Here is a 13,422-nt window from a genome sequence, read left to right on the forward strand (position 1 = left end):
GCCGTCAGGGGCCACGGGACTAGGCGTTCCTGTCAGGCGCGGAGTCGCGCACTGTCGTAAGAAGCGTAGTGCTTTCTGGCAGCGAGGGATTGCGGTACCATTTTACCGGTCGTATGAAAATGTGAGGAGTTGTAATGTGATCTTATACTTGGAGGACGAAATAAACAAACAAGACTATCGTTTGCTTCGTGCACGCTGCAGAAAACGAGGCTTTACAGGTTCTTGACTGTGCTAAGCTGAGGAATCTCAGCTCTTTCCAGGCACCGTCTCCACAGCAACCATATGAAGGGTTAGGAGCATTACCAGTTAATTGGATGAGGCCCTGAGAGGTTAATACCCCCGAGGTCGCGCAGAGGAAAGATGACTGCTTCATAACCTCTCCTCTCAAAGCAAATACTGTATAAGGGACGGGGCTACAGACTTGGGCATCACCAACATCCTACTCTAAGCTAACTGGCAAAACACAGAAAACACACTATCTTCTCTGTTCAAGCAAATTAGTATCGGTGGGGTAGTGGTTTAGACTTTAGGTTTTCATAAGAGACCGAGAAAAACATTGTCTTCAAGATTGAGCGTAGATGTTTAAGGTCTGATTCTTGTTTTGTGAAAACTATATAGTGTGAATAAAACGTAATTGTACATTTCTTGAAGTTTACTGCCCAGGCACTGTGCTGGGCCCTGTGGGTTTAGACACTAGTTAGAAATGACTCCTTACCTAGCTGTACTCAGTCTTAGGGAAGAAGGTAGCCATGATGTTTATTTAGTGTTTATTATAGAGGCTGCTAGTTGTCACCCAAATTCCATTCTCCCTGTCCCTTCTATACACAGCATTTTAGCCATCTTAACCATTTTCATGGCTTTAGCACCTGCCTACAAACACTGATAACTCCTAGATCCTTTTCTCTAGTCCGTACTTTTCTCCCAATCTCTAATTCTATATTTTCAATTGTCTACTGAACGCATCCAACTGGGTGATCCTACCAGCACCTAGTTTCAATTATCCAATATCTTATTTAAAAATACATATTTTCTCACTTATGATTAATGATACCTCCAAATAGCCAATGATCCCTAGTAAAAATTGTGTAGCCATTCTCAGCTCCTGCCTTTAGTCCATTATCTAATGGGTCACTGTTTTAGTTGACTACCCCTAGAAGGAGGCCCAGAGATAAGCATTTGAGCACAATGAGTTTGTTTGAGAGGTGATCCAAACAAGCATTGATAGGGGCTGAAAAAGGGACGGTAACTATTTCAGATATGTTAATGAGTAGATTACCACTGTGAACAATTGGTGCTCAGACTCACTGGAGACCTCTGGGAGATAGCAGAGAACATGCTTCAGAGTTGTCCTACTCAAAATACATCCATCAACTCCCATCAGTCATTAGCTGAGGACTCCTCCCAGGGACTTTAACTCCCTGGCACTCTGGCTTGCCCCATACGTGGGCAGAGTGAGCACCAGCAGCCAGAGAAGGCTCTCAGGCAGCATCTCTGATGCTCGCAATAAGAAGGCTTGTGGGTGAGCAAGGAGAGGAAAAGTGAGGGCTAAAAAGGTACAGGTGAGCCATCAATAAGGTTGGCTATAATCACCAAGTTCTATCAACTCTGAATATGAGAATGAGAGCGAGAGAAACTTTGAAGATGGATCCCAAATTTCTAGCTTAGACGGCTGGGTGGGTAGTGAAACCGATACAGAGATAGGAAACATGGAAAACAGAATGGCTTTGGGGAGAAGATAATGAGTCAAGTTCTTTGAATTTGAGATGCCAGCTAGACAACCCATTTTGAGATCTTCAATAGTTACTGGAAACACAAGTCTAGAACTTAGAAACTCTAGGCATGGATTTTCAAGTTTGCTGGCATATGGGTAGTGATTGACACTTTCAGGAATAAATGCATTCTCAAAGGATAACGCTCCTTTAAGGGAGTGTCTGAGGATAGTGAGAAGGAGCTGTCATAGTGATGATACACTTAATACAGTGCCCAGCATGAAGCAAGGCCCAATTACTATTTGTTAAATTACTTTTATTTGCCCCATATACTGCCACTCTCCTCCAAACTGCCTCAGACAAAGGCAGAACTGGTGATGACTACACAGTGGGATTTAAGGGATCCTTAACTGCCCTTCCCTTAGAATATTTCTGTGCCACCCAACCACTACCCTAATTCCTGGCCTGAAAGCTTCCCATTAAGGGATGCGTTCCTATTGTTCTTTTTCCAAACATTCTCTATTAGAATAAGCTATCAGTTGCTGGCTACAACTTTCCCCTTAGGGAAAAAAGAGTAAAGGAATCAACATCTGTTGAGATGTCCTAAAACCCTGCGCTAGAGGCTTTCCAACATTTTTCCTCTTAATTTTCACCCAGCCCTGTAAACTGGTTTATCAGTGGATTTTCTGAAAGGCTGGCAAAAGAAATAAGATCCTCAAGTGGGTAGAGGGATTATTCTGGAAACTTCCCCTACCGGGAAGACCTGGGATGGGGGGGTTGGGGAGGGATAGAGCAGAGTCAATGACGAGTGAACATCAGGTGAAGGGCATAAGCAGGAAGAAAAGAGGAGCCCAAATGGATGAGGAGTCAAAGACTTGCACCTGACATTTGTAGTATAAATAGTAACTACTGCAATAAGAAGTAACAACTCTACTAATAATCTGAATTGTCCTTATGGTCCACAGGCTCTCTTTATCCATTCACTTCTTCACTGATCCAATCATCACTGAGGGTCCGCTGTGTGCTGGGTGCTAAAAGCTAAAAGGGTGCTGTGCTAAAAGCTGGGAAAGCAGCCCAGAACAAAAACCAGAACCAGCCCTTGCCCTCCTGTGGTTTACATCTTAATGGGGCTATAGCAACCACTAAACACCCTCATTATAAAACAGAGCAGTGTAATCATGAGAAGTGCTGTGGTGATCTAGGAGGGCATTTGTACTAGTTGGACAAGTTAGAGACAGAAGTCTCCCCTAATAAAGTGACGCTTGAGCTAAGATCCAAACAGTGAGGAAGTGTTCCCCGAAGTAAGCTCATTTGACATATGGGAAAGAATGTTGTGAGGGCAACTGGACTATTAGGAGACCTAAGTTCTAGATGTAACTGCTCTTTGCTGTGTAATTTAGCATAAGTCATCTCTTGGGACCTTAGTTTCCCATACTTTAAAATGGGGGCTACAAGATCCCTTCCAGTGGTAAAGCTGTTCCACTGAGTTGCTAAGAGTTGGCTTATAGAAAACCATGTAATAGTCACAGTAGCAATCTATAGTAGATGTTTCTTACTTTGGGGCTGTTGTTTATTGGAATTCCCTTTTTATGTTTGAAGGATCACCACCGTGTGATGACAATCTGGGATTCACTCTGCTGGCAGCTGCAGTGACCCCAGTGTTGGTTGTCGGTAGTGGCAATGACAGGGTCCAATTCAGACCCTTCCTGTGGAAAATCTCATCTGGAGCTGTCTAGCTCCCTGCCTCCTTCTCAAAACTCTACCTTGGTTCTGTGGCTCTCAGCCTGCCAACAAATTCCTTTTTGCAAAAATGAACCAGAGATTATTTCGAGATTACTTGCAACCCAGAATCATGGGTGGTACACTACCATATATTGAAAAACTACTGTGTGCCAGACACTTTAAATGAACCTTTTTTTTTTTTTTTAAATCTCGTAACACTGCAAGACAGGTATTAACCTTAGTTTCCAGGGAAGGTAACAGAAGCTATGAGCATTTATATAACGAAGCTAAGGTCCAGCAGTCACTAAGTGACAAACTCCAGTGCGCTCTTGCTCACCCCACAATTCTACGCTACAGCCATTCACGCCGGACACCGTATTAATTGGTACGGCACCGAGTTCCTTGGCACTTTCTTTCCCCATCGATTGTGAAACTCAGCAGCTCAAATGGTCCCAGAGTTACTGCCATACAGCCCTCTCTTTTGGAGATTTTGTGGTTTTACTGAGGAAATAACTGCCCCTCATTTCTTAATCATCTCCTTTTTTTCCTGGGTAATTTTATTTATTTAGATGATGCTTAAACAGCAACAACAAAATTATATCAAACTGCTAATCTAGGCACTCGTGGGTGACTGAGTAGGAAATAACCAGTCAAACAGTGTAGTTCACAGTGGGTAGGTAAACGGAAAATCATTCAGAGTCAAAGCGCCAATACCACCTGCCCAGAAGGGGGCAGTGTTCTCCCATTATGTCCTTCACTCCGGCCTCTGCAGGAAACTCCTAAAAGGAAATGTATGTGGAGGGGTGGGAATGGAGGGATTGGCTGTTAATGCTCCAAAATGATCCTAACTACGAAGATATTAGGCCACTGATGTGCGAAATCAATAAACCAACAAGCGCCAAGCGTTGTTTATTGTTCGCCTAACAAGGTACAGAATTTTGTGTGGGATACTGAAAGGAAGGCAGACACGTTATCACAAATCTCCCTAATCTCAGAAAACTCCCAATCCAGTTGAGACCAGGCAATGTCTTTACTCAAAACTTGCACTTTCTCAGCAAGGTCTGTCCTGACGCCCTGACAAACACCAGCTCTGCCTTTCACCCTCCTTCTCCTCCCTGCTCCCACTTCATTCTGTTCCATGGCACTGACCGTCTTCTAGCCCACTGTGCAATTATTTTCTGTTTATTTGGTAAAGTTTTCTGCTCCCGCAAGGATCTAAGCTCCCTAAGGGCTAAGATTCCTGTCTGTTTTGTTCGCTGATAGATCCCCAAAGCCTAGTACAGTGACTTGCACAGAACAGGCACTCTGAAAGCATTACTGAATGCACGGAAGTAAGCAGAAAAGATAAGAGCTACAGGAATTTGGAGGTGGAAAGATCACAACAGGCTAGAACCCGAGGGAAGTCTTTGTGCAGGATCTATCACTTCAATTGGCCGTTGAGGGTGGGTAGGATATTGACAGGAAAACCAAGTAGAATATGACTTCTCAGGCATGGAGAAATAAGGGGCAAAAAAAGCTAATAATTTACAGTGTGGTAGAGGGAAAGGGCAGAAGCTTTCGGGTCATGAATCCCTCTATAATTCACTTTGCTTGTGCCCTTGGACAAATTTGCTAATCTCTCTAAATTGTTTCTTCATCTGTGAAATAGAATAATGTTTACACTGAAGATGGTTAAAAGGATTTTTTAAAACTTAAATAATGCACCTGGCACATAGTAGGTCCTTAGAATGGGAAATTATTATCACACTGCTTTCACATGCTGGGATATGTATCAAGCAAGTTCATCGATTTCACGTTCAAAATACATTTGGAGTCACTTGACTTGAGTTTCTGCAGGTCCATTTTCCATGAGAGGGATTAAGGTGGTCACGAAGCGTGAATCTTTAAGGATCTCTGAGAGTGGCTGTGTGACTGGCATTATGAGAATGTGTCACACAAACACTGGCTCTGGTCTACAGAGAGACCCCGACACCGGTAGCATTAGGGTCATCATTTCAGAAGGAGAAGGAGGAGAAGGAGAAGGAGGAGAAGAAGGAGGAGAAGAAGGAGGAGGAGGAGGAGAAACCCCGGCTTTAGAGTGATGAAACTACTCATCTAAGCCCAGACATCTACAAAGTGATTAAGGCAGGACTCATATCCAGGATGCCCGATTCCAGGCCCATGACTCTTTTTATTAAGTGACTCTCTACTCCTAACCGTTTTTATGGATTTGAGCCACACAATTACATTGTTGATGTGTTCAACCAACTGAAAAATTCCTGATGCTTCCCTGTAGCCGCCTACACATCATCCTCTCTCCCTCTTCCTCTCTCTGTGGCTCTGTCTCTTTCCCTGTTTCTCTTTCACTGAGATTAAGGTAAGAGCAATTGGGGAACTGGAGTGTGTCTCTCAAGGCCACTTTCTGCCAGCTTATGGAAGACTTCCTCTCCACAGACTTTGTCCTCACAGAATTTAAACCCCTTCAAGCGGAAATGGTACTCGAAGGGAGATGAATCGGAAATACCCTTTGCTCTATCTCATTCAACATATTTCATCATATGTTTCCACTTAAGGAGGTCATCCCAGCCATTAAGAAATTGAAAGAAAGAATCCAAATAGGATATGGAGTAAATACATGTTGAGGTGAGGTTTTGCTATATCCAAGGATTAACAGAGCTAGAAATAATGTAGAAGAAAATTGTGGTGGTGAGTTAGAAAATGTATTGAGCAGGGGGCGCCTGGGTGGCACAGCGGTTAAGCGTCTGCCTTCGGCTCAGGGCGTGATCCCGGCGTTCTGGGATCGAGCCCCACATCAGGCTCCTCCGCTATGAGCCTGCTTCTTCCTCTCCCACTCCCCCTGCTTGTGTTCCCTCTCTCGCTGGCTGTCTCTATCTCTGTCAAATAAATAAATAAAATCTTAAAAAAAAATGTATTGAGCAGGGAGGAACTGGACCTTGTTTTTGACATGACGGGGTGTGAGGAGGGAGGGAGTGGCAGGTCAGTGAATGAACTTGATGTAATGAGATTAGATGAGCAGTGTCTGTGGGATGTAACTACTGTGGGAATATAGCTATCCCTGTGATTAAGCAGGATTTCTGATACACCGTACTAAAGAACGTAATCATCACCTGCACAAATTAGGTATTTTTTTTTATTACTGTCCACAGGCCAAGTAGGTATTTTCTTCATTTGTTTACTAGACCCCAGAAGAAAGATGCTCAGAGTCATCTGCCATTCATTCTTTCTGCATCTCTTAATGAATTGCAAAATTTCCCTGTGCTGATGGTGTTATACTTTATCATTATTTTTCTGACAAAACGAGTCTTACTTGTTAAGCCAAAGCATGCTCCCATCTAACATTTTGCTGGAAAAATGTGCAGCCAATTCTTTTAAGCTCATCTTTTAAAAAGACAATAACTTTCTCCTAACAAATGCCAAAATTCTATATCATGGTAGCAATTAATTGACAAATCAAGTAGTAGCCACAGGATGTCTGATCCTGTGTACTGTGCTGAGAGACAGAAAATCTTGTAATTCTTTTTTATTTAATTTCCATGAACCATTTCAAACACATACAAAATAGACAAAATCATATAATGATATTCATATATCCATCACCAGCTTCAACAATTATGAGCTCAATGCCAATATTTTTTCACGTATATCACCACACATTTCCCTTCTGTTTCATTTTATTTATGTGAGAGAGAGAGAGAGTGTATGAGCAGGGGGAGGGGCAGTGGGAGAAGGAGAGAGAGAATCTCAAGCGGACTCCACGCTCAGCCCGGAGCCGGACACGGGGCTCGATCTCATGACCCCAAGAGCATGACCTGAGCCGAAATCAAGAGTCCCATGCTTAACCAACTGAGCCCAGGCGCCCCTCTCCTGTTTCATTTTAAAGCAAAACCCAGTAGTCACATCATTTCATTCTGAAACTATTTCAAAATGTATCTCTAAAAAAATATGGATAACAAGGGCTTTAAGGGTGGGGGGGAGAAATCTGTGTGCCGCAGTAGACCGAAAAAAAATCATCCTGGTAAATATAAGTCTGAGAATTCATAATACAATCTATTAAGACTTTCCATGCTCTGGCATGAATGGAAATTCCAAAGGAAAGTCATCTCAAGATACAGTCGAGGAGGAGTGTTGCCAGAAATGCCAAGGGCTCACAAAACACCAAAACCCGTCCTGTTGTTTATGTGGCTGCAATATGTCTTATAACCAACAGGTGGCAGCAACATGCAATAGTATTAAAGCATCAAGTCTAACCTTGATCTAACAAGTAACAACACTGCCTTCTATTTTCAATTGCTAAAATATATTTCACTCAACACTCCCACCACTACAAATGTGATTTGGGGAACACAGAAGAAAGAAAAGGGCCTATAGGACAGTGTTTCTCAAAGTTCGTTTCAGAGCTATTCCCCCCCTACACGTGTGCACGCACACACACATACACATACACACACACAATCATCACTTGGAAGCCTTGCTAAAATGCTAATTTTAAGTGTAAGAGAAGTATGCAAAATATTTCATTAGTAATATTTTATATTGATTAAATGATAATAGTTTGCATACACTAGGTTAAATAAAATAAATTAAGTTTCATTTCTTCCGTTTCTTTCGACTGCAACTGTCTGGCTCCCATGCATGGCCCTAAGATGAAGCCAACACCAGGTCTTACAGCCAATAAAAGGAGAAAAATGGTATCTTGGTGGTTTGTTTTGTTTATTTGTTTATTTGTTTTGAGTGTTTGATGACGCCGTGCCTGCCCTTAGTTCAAGGGCCACCTCAGTTGCAGGAGTTAACAGACTCCCTTTCTCGCTCACACCAGTTTAGGTTGGAAGTCGGATCACTTGCAACAGAAAAGATTCCTAATTGTTACACCTTTGTATTTGACACTGATCATCTTAATAGCAAATTTCAGCCAAAAAGTTGGAAAGGATAATTCAAAAATTGAAAACTGAGTGGTAAGGAAATGTAGGCAAAAAATGTAAACATTTTTTGTAAAAAATGTAGAAAAATATAAATATGTTTCTACAAAAAGAAAGAAAGGTCAGGGTCTACTCAAAGAGCAATGGGTGAAGGAGAGCAGGTTTTCTGTTTGCTTGGGGTCTATTTTATTTGTTTTGGTTTGGTTTGAGAACTGGAATATGCTCACTTTTCTTTGTTTTCCTGGCTTTGGGGTCAACAAGAATAAGGACTTCTCCCATCCCTCTCTCGGGGATGTCGCCTTAAAATCTGGGCTTCCCTCACCCTAGGAGACTTCTTAAAGTAACCCAAGCAACAATGGGTGCATGCCCGAGGTGGAGAGAAAAAAAGAGAGATTGAGGAAATTGTAAGAATACACAGCCATAAAGCTAGCTAGCAGTTGACTAGAGGTAAGGGGTAAAAGAGAGGAAGATGACAATGACCTTCAGTTTCCTGACTTGGAACAGTTGGCGGTTTGTGGTGATGGTTTTCATCTACTAGGAAGCGTAGGAGAAGGAGCAGATATGATGGAAGAGTGAGGGGCTAGACGTGCTCATTTTTCTGAGCGCTCTCCAAGAACCACAGAAAATGGGGGTAAGATTGCCACCCAACCTTTTTTTCCCCAGTCACACTATACCACAGTCCCTTCCGGCCCTGCTCAAAGGACTAGTGCAAAGAGCCCTCTGTCTTTGGAGATCTCTAGACAAGAATTAGACACCAGTCTCCGTGACACAGAAAATCCCTTACCCTCAGGGGACACTCATCAAGCTCTCCTTGGAACGCTCAGCGGACTGGACTCTCCGCCCACAGCAGACTGCGTGTGTGGCTGACTGCCCAGCTAGTATCCGACCACGGATGGAGGGGTGGGTCTCCCCTTCTCACGGGTGATTCTCCTTGGGGATGAGGTGGGGAAGAATCTTCCCAATAGATAGAAGGATAAACTCACTACCAAAAGGCCAGGAACTCTTGACTTCTACTCCTCCATGAATTCCCTTCTTCAGCCCTTTCCTTATTTAGAGGGCAGGTAGTACAGGGGTGGTAGTTGATGCCGAGAGGGGCTATTTAGTTTGCCTCTGATCACACTTATATAAAATTATATGCATATATCTATAAATACGTATTTATGTATTAAAAAATATTTACCAAAGTGCTAACAGTGATAATACCCCTATATCACTCCTTTTTTTTTTTTTTTTTTTTTGAGAGACAGAGGTAGACAGTGCGAGAGGGGAGATGCAAAGGGAGAGAGAGAATCTTGAGCAGACTCCACGCTCAGTGCCCTGAGCCCAACTCAGGGCTCGATCTCACAGCCCTGAGATCATGACCTCAGCCAAAATCAAGAGTCAGATGCTTAACCAACTGAGCCACCCAGGCACCCCCTTATATCACTCTTTTTTAAAAAAATCTTTTAGAACAAAGATTTAGATATAAGAATGTAAAATGTATTAGAAGAAATATAGCTGTAATATGCGAAAGTATTCTTATGCCTTGTATGATTAAGAAACTAAAATAGTACAAGAATAGATTGACTATAAGAACCTTTGAAATTTCGAAATGGGCTACATGCCATAAAGACCATTGAAAGGCAAATTAAAAGCTAGGAAAAATATTTGCAATGCCCATGACAAAGTTTTAATATTCATAATATTCAAAGGGAAGTCAGAAAACGATTAAAAAAACAGAACATCCCAGTGGAAAAATTGGTGAATAACAACAGTAACAAAAAAGGTAATTCACAAAGGACAGAACACCTGTGGTAAGAAGACACATGAACCTCCTAGCAAACTATAAACGTTATGAAACATGCCACCTATTCACAATTATTGACTGGGACCTTTTGAGCTCATTTTAAAATAAACTCACTTTATCTTCAAAACAAGCTGATTGTTTTGTTATTATTTATTGTTATTTATATTATCATTATCTGTATTGTTATTTTTCCCATTTTATACACAAGGAGACTGAGGCTCAGAGGGGTTGACTCACTCACCCGAGGTCCCACAGGTAGTAAGTGATGGTTCAGGGATTTGAATCCAGAACCTTGTTCCAGATTTCATCCCTGAATGGCACAGTGCACTTAGTACAGATCACCAAGCAACATCTGATAATACTGCTTACCTTGCCAGGCTCATCTCGTTCCACTAGTCCCCAGTTCTGTGTTCTCCAGACACACTGGCTTTCTTTCTGATCCACAGCGGGCTAAGACCTTTCCCATGGTGGGATCTTTGCATTGTTGGTCCTTCTATCTGGAAGACTCTTTTCCCAGCTCTGCTTAGATTGCTTGCTTCTGTCATTGATTCAGTCTTATCTTCATTCATAATAACATTTAAACCTTCTGCCAGGCACTGTTCTAGGGAGTGGGAATACAACAGCAAACAAATCAGAAGGAAATCCTGGTTCTCTCTCATCCTCTAGGTCTCAATCCAAATGCTATCTTTTAGAGAAGCCTTCTGTGATCACCACTCTAGAGAGGTGCTATGGATGAGCCTTCCAGATGGGATTAGTGCCCTTATAAGAAGATACACCAGAGAGCTCACTCTAGAGAGAAGGTGGCCATCTACAAGTCAGGAAGAGAGCTCTCACCAGGACCCAACCACACTGGAAACTTGATCTTGGACTTCTAGCCATGAGAACTATGAAAAAATAAATTTCTGTTGTTTAAGCCACCCAGTCTATGGTATTCTGTTATGGCAGCCCAAGCTGACTAATACAGATTTTGGTACCAAGAGTAGGGCGCTATTGTAACAAATACCTAAATATATGGAAGCAGGTTTGGAATTGGGCAATGGGTAGAGGCTGCTAAAACATGTGGGCATTAAGAACATTTCTGGAGAGGTCTCGGACAGAAATGAGGAGCATGTTATTAGAACTTGGAGGACAGGCAGTCTTATCAAATGGCAAAGAACTTGGCTGAAACGTGCCCTAGTGTTTTGTGGAGGGAGATATTGGTGAGTGATGAAATTGGATAGTTAGCTGAGGAGATTTCTAAGCAAAGTGTTAAAGGTGCAGCTTGGCTCCTCCTGACTGCTCATAGTGAGATGAAGGAGAAAGATGAATTGAAGGATGTTGTGATTTCGTTTAATTAACATTTGGTAAGTAGAGCCCTTGGCTTTCAGAAGGTGAGCTACAATTCAACTAAATACTGTAAGAGAAAGCAAAATAGGGAAGTTTATTGCTCACAGGGCCTGGCGGAGTTACACAGAACCTCCTGAGGGGCCACATGGGGAGGTCAAGGCAGTGTACAGGTAGAAAGAACGCAGCAGGACTTGAGACGTATGCCTTTATTACAGTCCTCAGGTGGAGTGCTTTGAAGTTCCTGGGCTAAGACCAGATTGGTCAACTCATACCAAAAATAGCTAGGTTTTGTTAAGCTTGGGGGCAGGGTCTTACTAAGGTGTGCATAAGGGTAAGGCCCTAGCATGAGAGGAGAGGGCTTACCACAAGGACATTGAGGGAGTCCTATCAGGAACCTACATTTACTTACGACTCTGCAGGCTGTTATCTAGGACATGTGCTCAAGGGAGGGGCTCCGTGTCAGTAAAAGCCCCCGCAGGGGGCTTGGCCTCGCAAAATGGATGCCAAAGAGCAATATTATGGAATGGTTTAGATAAATTTTGAACAATGCAATTGTCAAGTGAAAAGGAGCGAGAACTTGAAGATTTGGAAGATTCTCAGCCTAGCCAAGTAGCAAAAAATGACAAAGCTTGCTCTTTAAAAAAGTGCTAGGGATGTGGCCGAAGAACCATTTGATAAGAAGATTAGCATGAACATGAACGATGAATCTAATTATCTGTTTCAGCAGAAGCTAGGAATAGAGATGGAACTGTTCCAGTGGAAACTCTGCCAGGTGAGACTAAAGGACACAGAGAAAACTGGATGGAGCAAGGGAGGGCTGCAAACTTGTGTCATTCTTCAAGAAAAGAGAGGAATAAAACCAAAGGTGATTCAGAGATCATCTGAGCTGCCGCTCCCACCATGGGCCCAGGGATGAGGCTGCTTCCTTCTTTCAGAGGGTGAGGCCCTGGCAGAGAGCCCAGCAGAGATCCCTGCTGGGCTGAAGGGATAGAGCAGCTCTACAGAGCCATGGGGGTGACAGGAGGGCAGAGCATTGAACCAAAGAGGATTGTTTTTAAGCCTTAGGATCTAAGGAATTTGCCTTGTTAAGTTTTGGACTCGCTTGAGATCCATCACCCCTTCCTTCTTTCCTATTTCTCCCTTTGGAAATGGGAATGTCTACCCTATGCCTGTCCCACCATTATATTTTGGAAGCACATAACTAGTTTGGTTTCACAGGCTCACAGCCAGAGAGGATGAATTGTACCTGGAGTCTCACCCGTACCAATCTAGATGCTATTAAGATGAGACTTTGAACTTTAGACTTTAGAGTTAATGCTGGAACAAGTTAAGACTCTAGGGGCTGTTTGGATGGAATGAATGTATTTTGCATGCGAGACAGACATGAATTTTGGGAAGCCAAGGGTGGAATACTAAGTATTGAGTTGTGTGTGGCCCCCCCCCCCCATAATCACATGTTGAAGCTTAAATCCCAGTGTGATGGTGTTTGGAGATGGTGCCTTTGGGAGATAATTAGGTTTAGATGAGGTCATGAGGGTGGGGCCCTCATGATGGGATTGGTGCTCTTATAAGAAGAGACACTAAAGTGTACCCTCTCATTCTCTTTCCACCATGTGTGGACACAGTGAGAAGGTAGCCACCTTCAAGTCAGGAAGAAAGCTCTCACCAGAACCAAACCATGCTGGCACCCTGATCTTGGACCTCCAGCCTCCAGGACTCTGAGGAAATAAACATATCTGTAGTTTAAGCAACCCGGTCTATGGTATTTTGTGATGGTAGCCTGAGCTCACAAAGACAAAGGGCCTCCTCACTTTCTCCTTGACACATCACCCTTGTTTCTCAAGGCATTAATCACTTTCTGCAATTACGTCACTTATTTCTTTTTACTTTGTCATTATCAACTCCACTAGGATGGAAGCTGTATGAGAGCAGGGACGTTGTCTGCGCTATTGCCAGAGGCTAG

The 13,422-nt window shown here is 42.9% G+C and overlaps 1 long non-coding RNA gene across 1 annotated transcript in view; it reads right to left on the reverse strand.

Moving 5' to 3' along the window:
* Window positions 1–10,315: 10,315 nt before the first annotated feature.
* The window catches only part of LOC113258495 (uncharacterized), a 45,418-nt gene continuing 42,311 nt past the window's right edge, over window positions 10,316–13,422 (reverse strand). The window contains exon 17 of the long non-coding RNA XR_008956253.1: window positions 10,316–10,734. This is a non-coding gene — a long non-coding RNA (uncharacterized LOC113258495). The remainder of the gene's footprint in view (window positions 10,735–13,422) is intronic.

The sequence above is a fragment of the Ursus arctos genome, unplaced genomic scaffold, assembly GCF_023065955.2.
Source record: "Ursus arctos isolate Adak ecotype North America unplaced genomic scaffold, UrsArc2.0 scaffold_3, whole genome shotgun sequence".
Classification (NCBI taxonomy): domain Eukaryota; kingdom Metazoa; phylum Chordata; class Mammalia; order Carnivora; family Ursidae; genus Ursus; species Ursus arctos.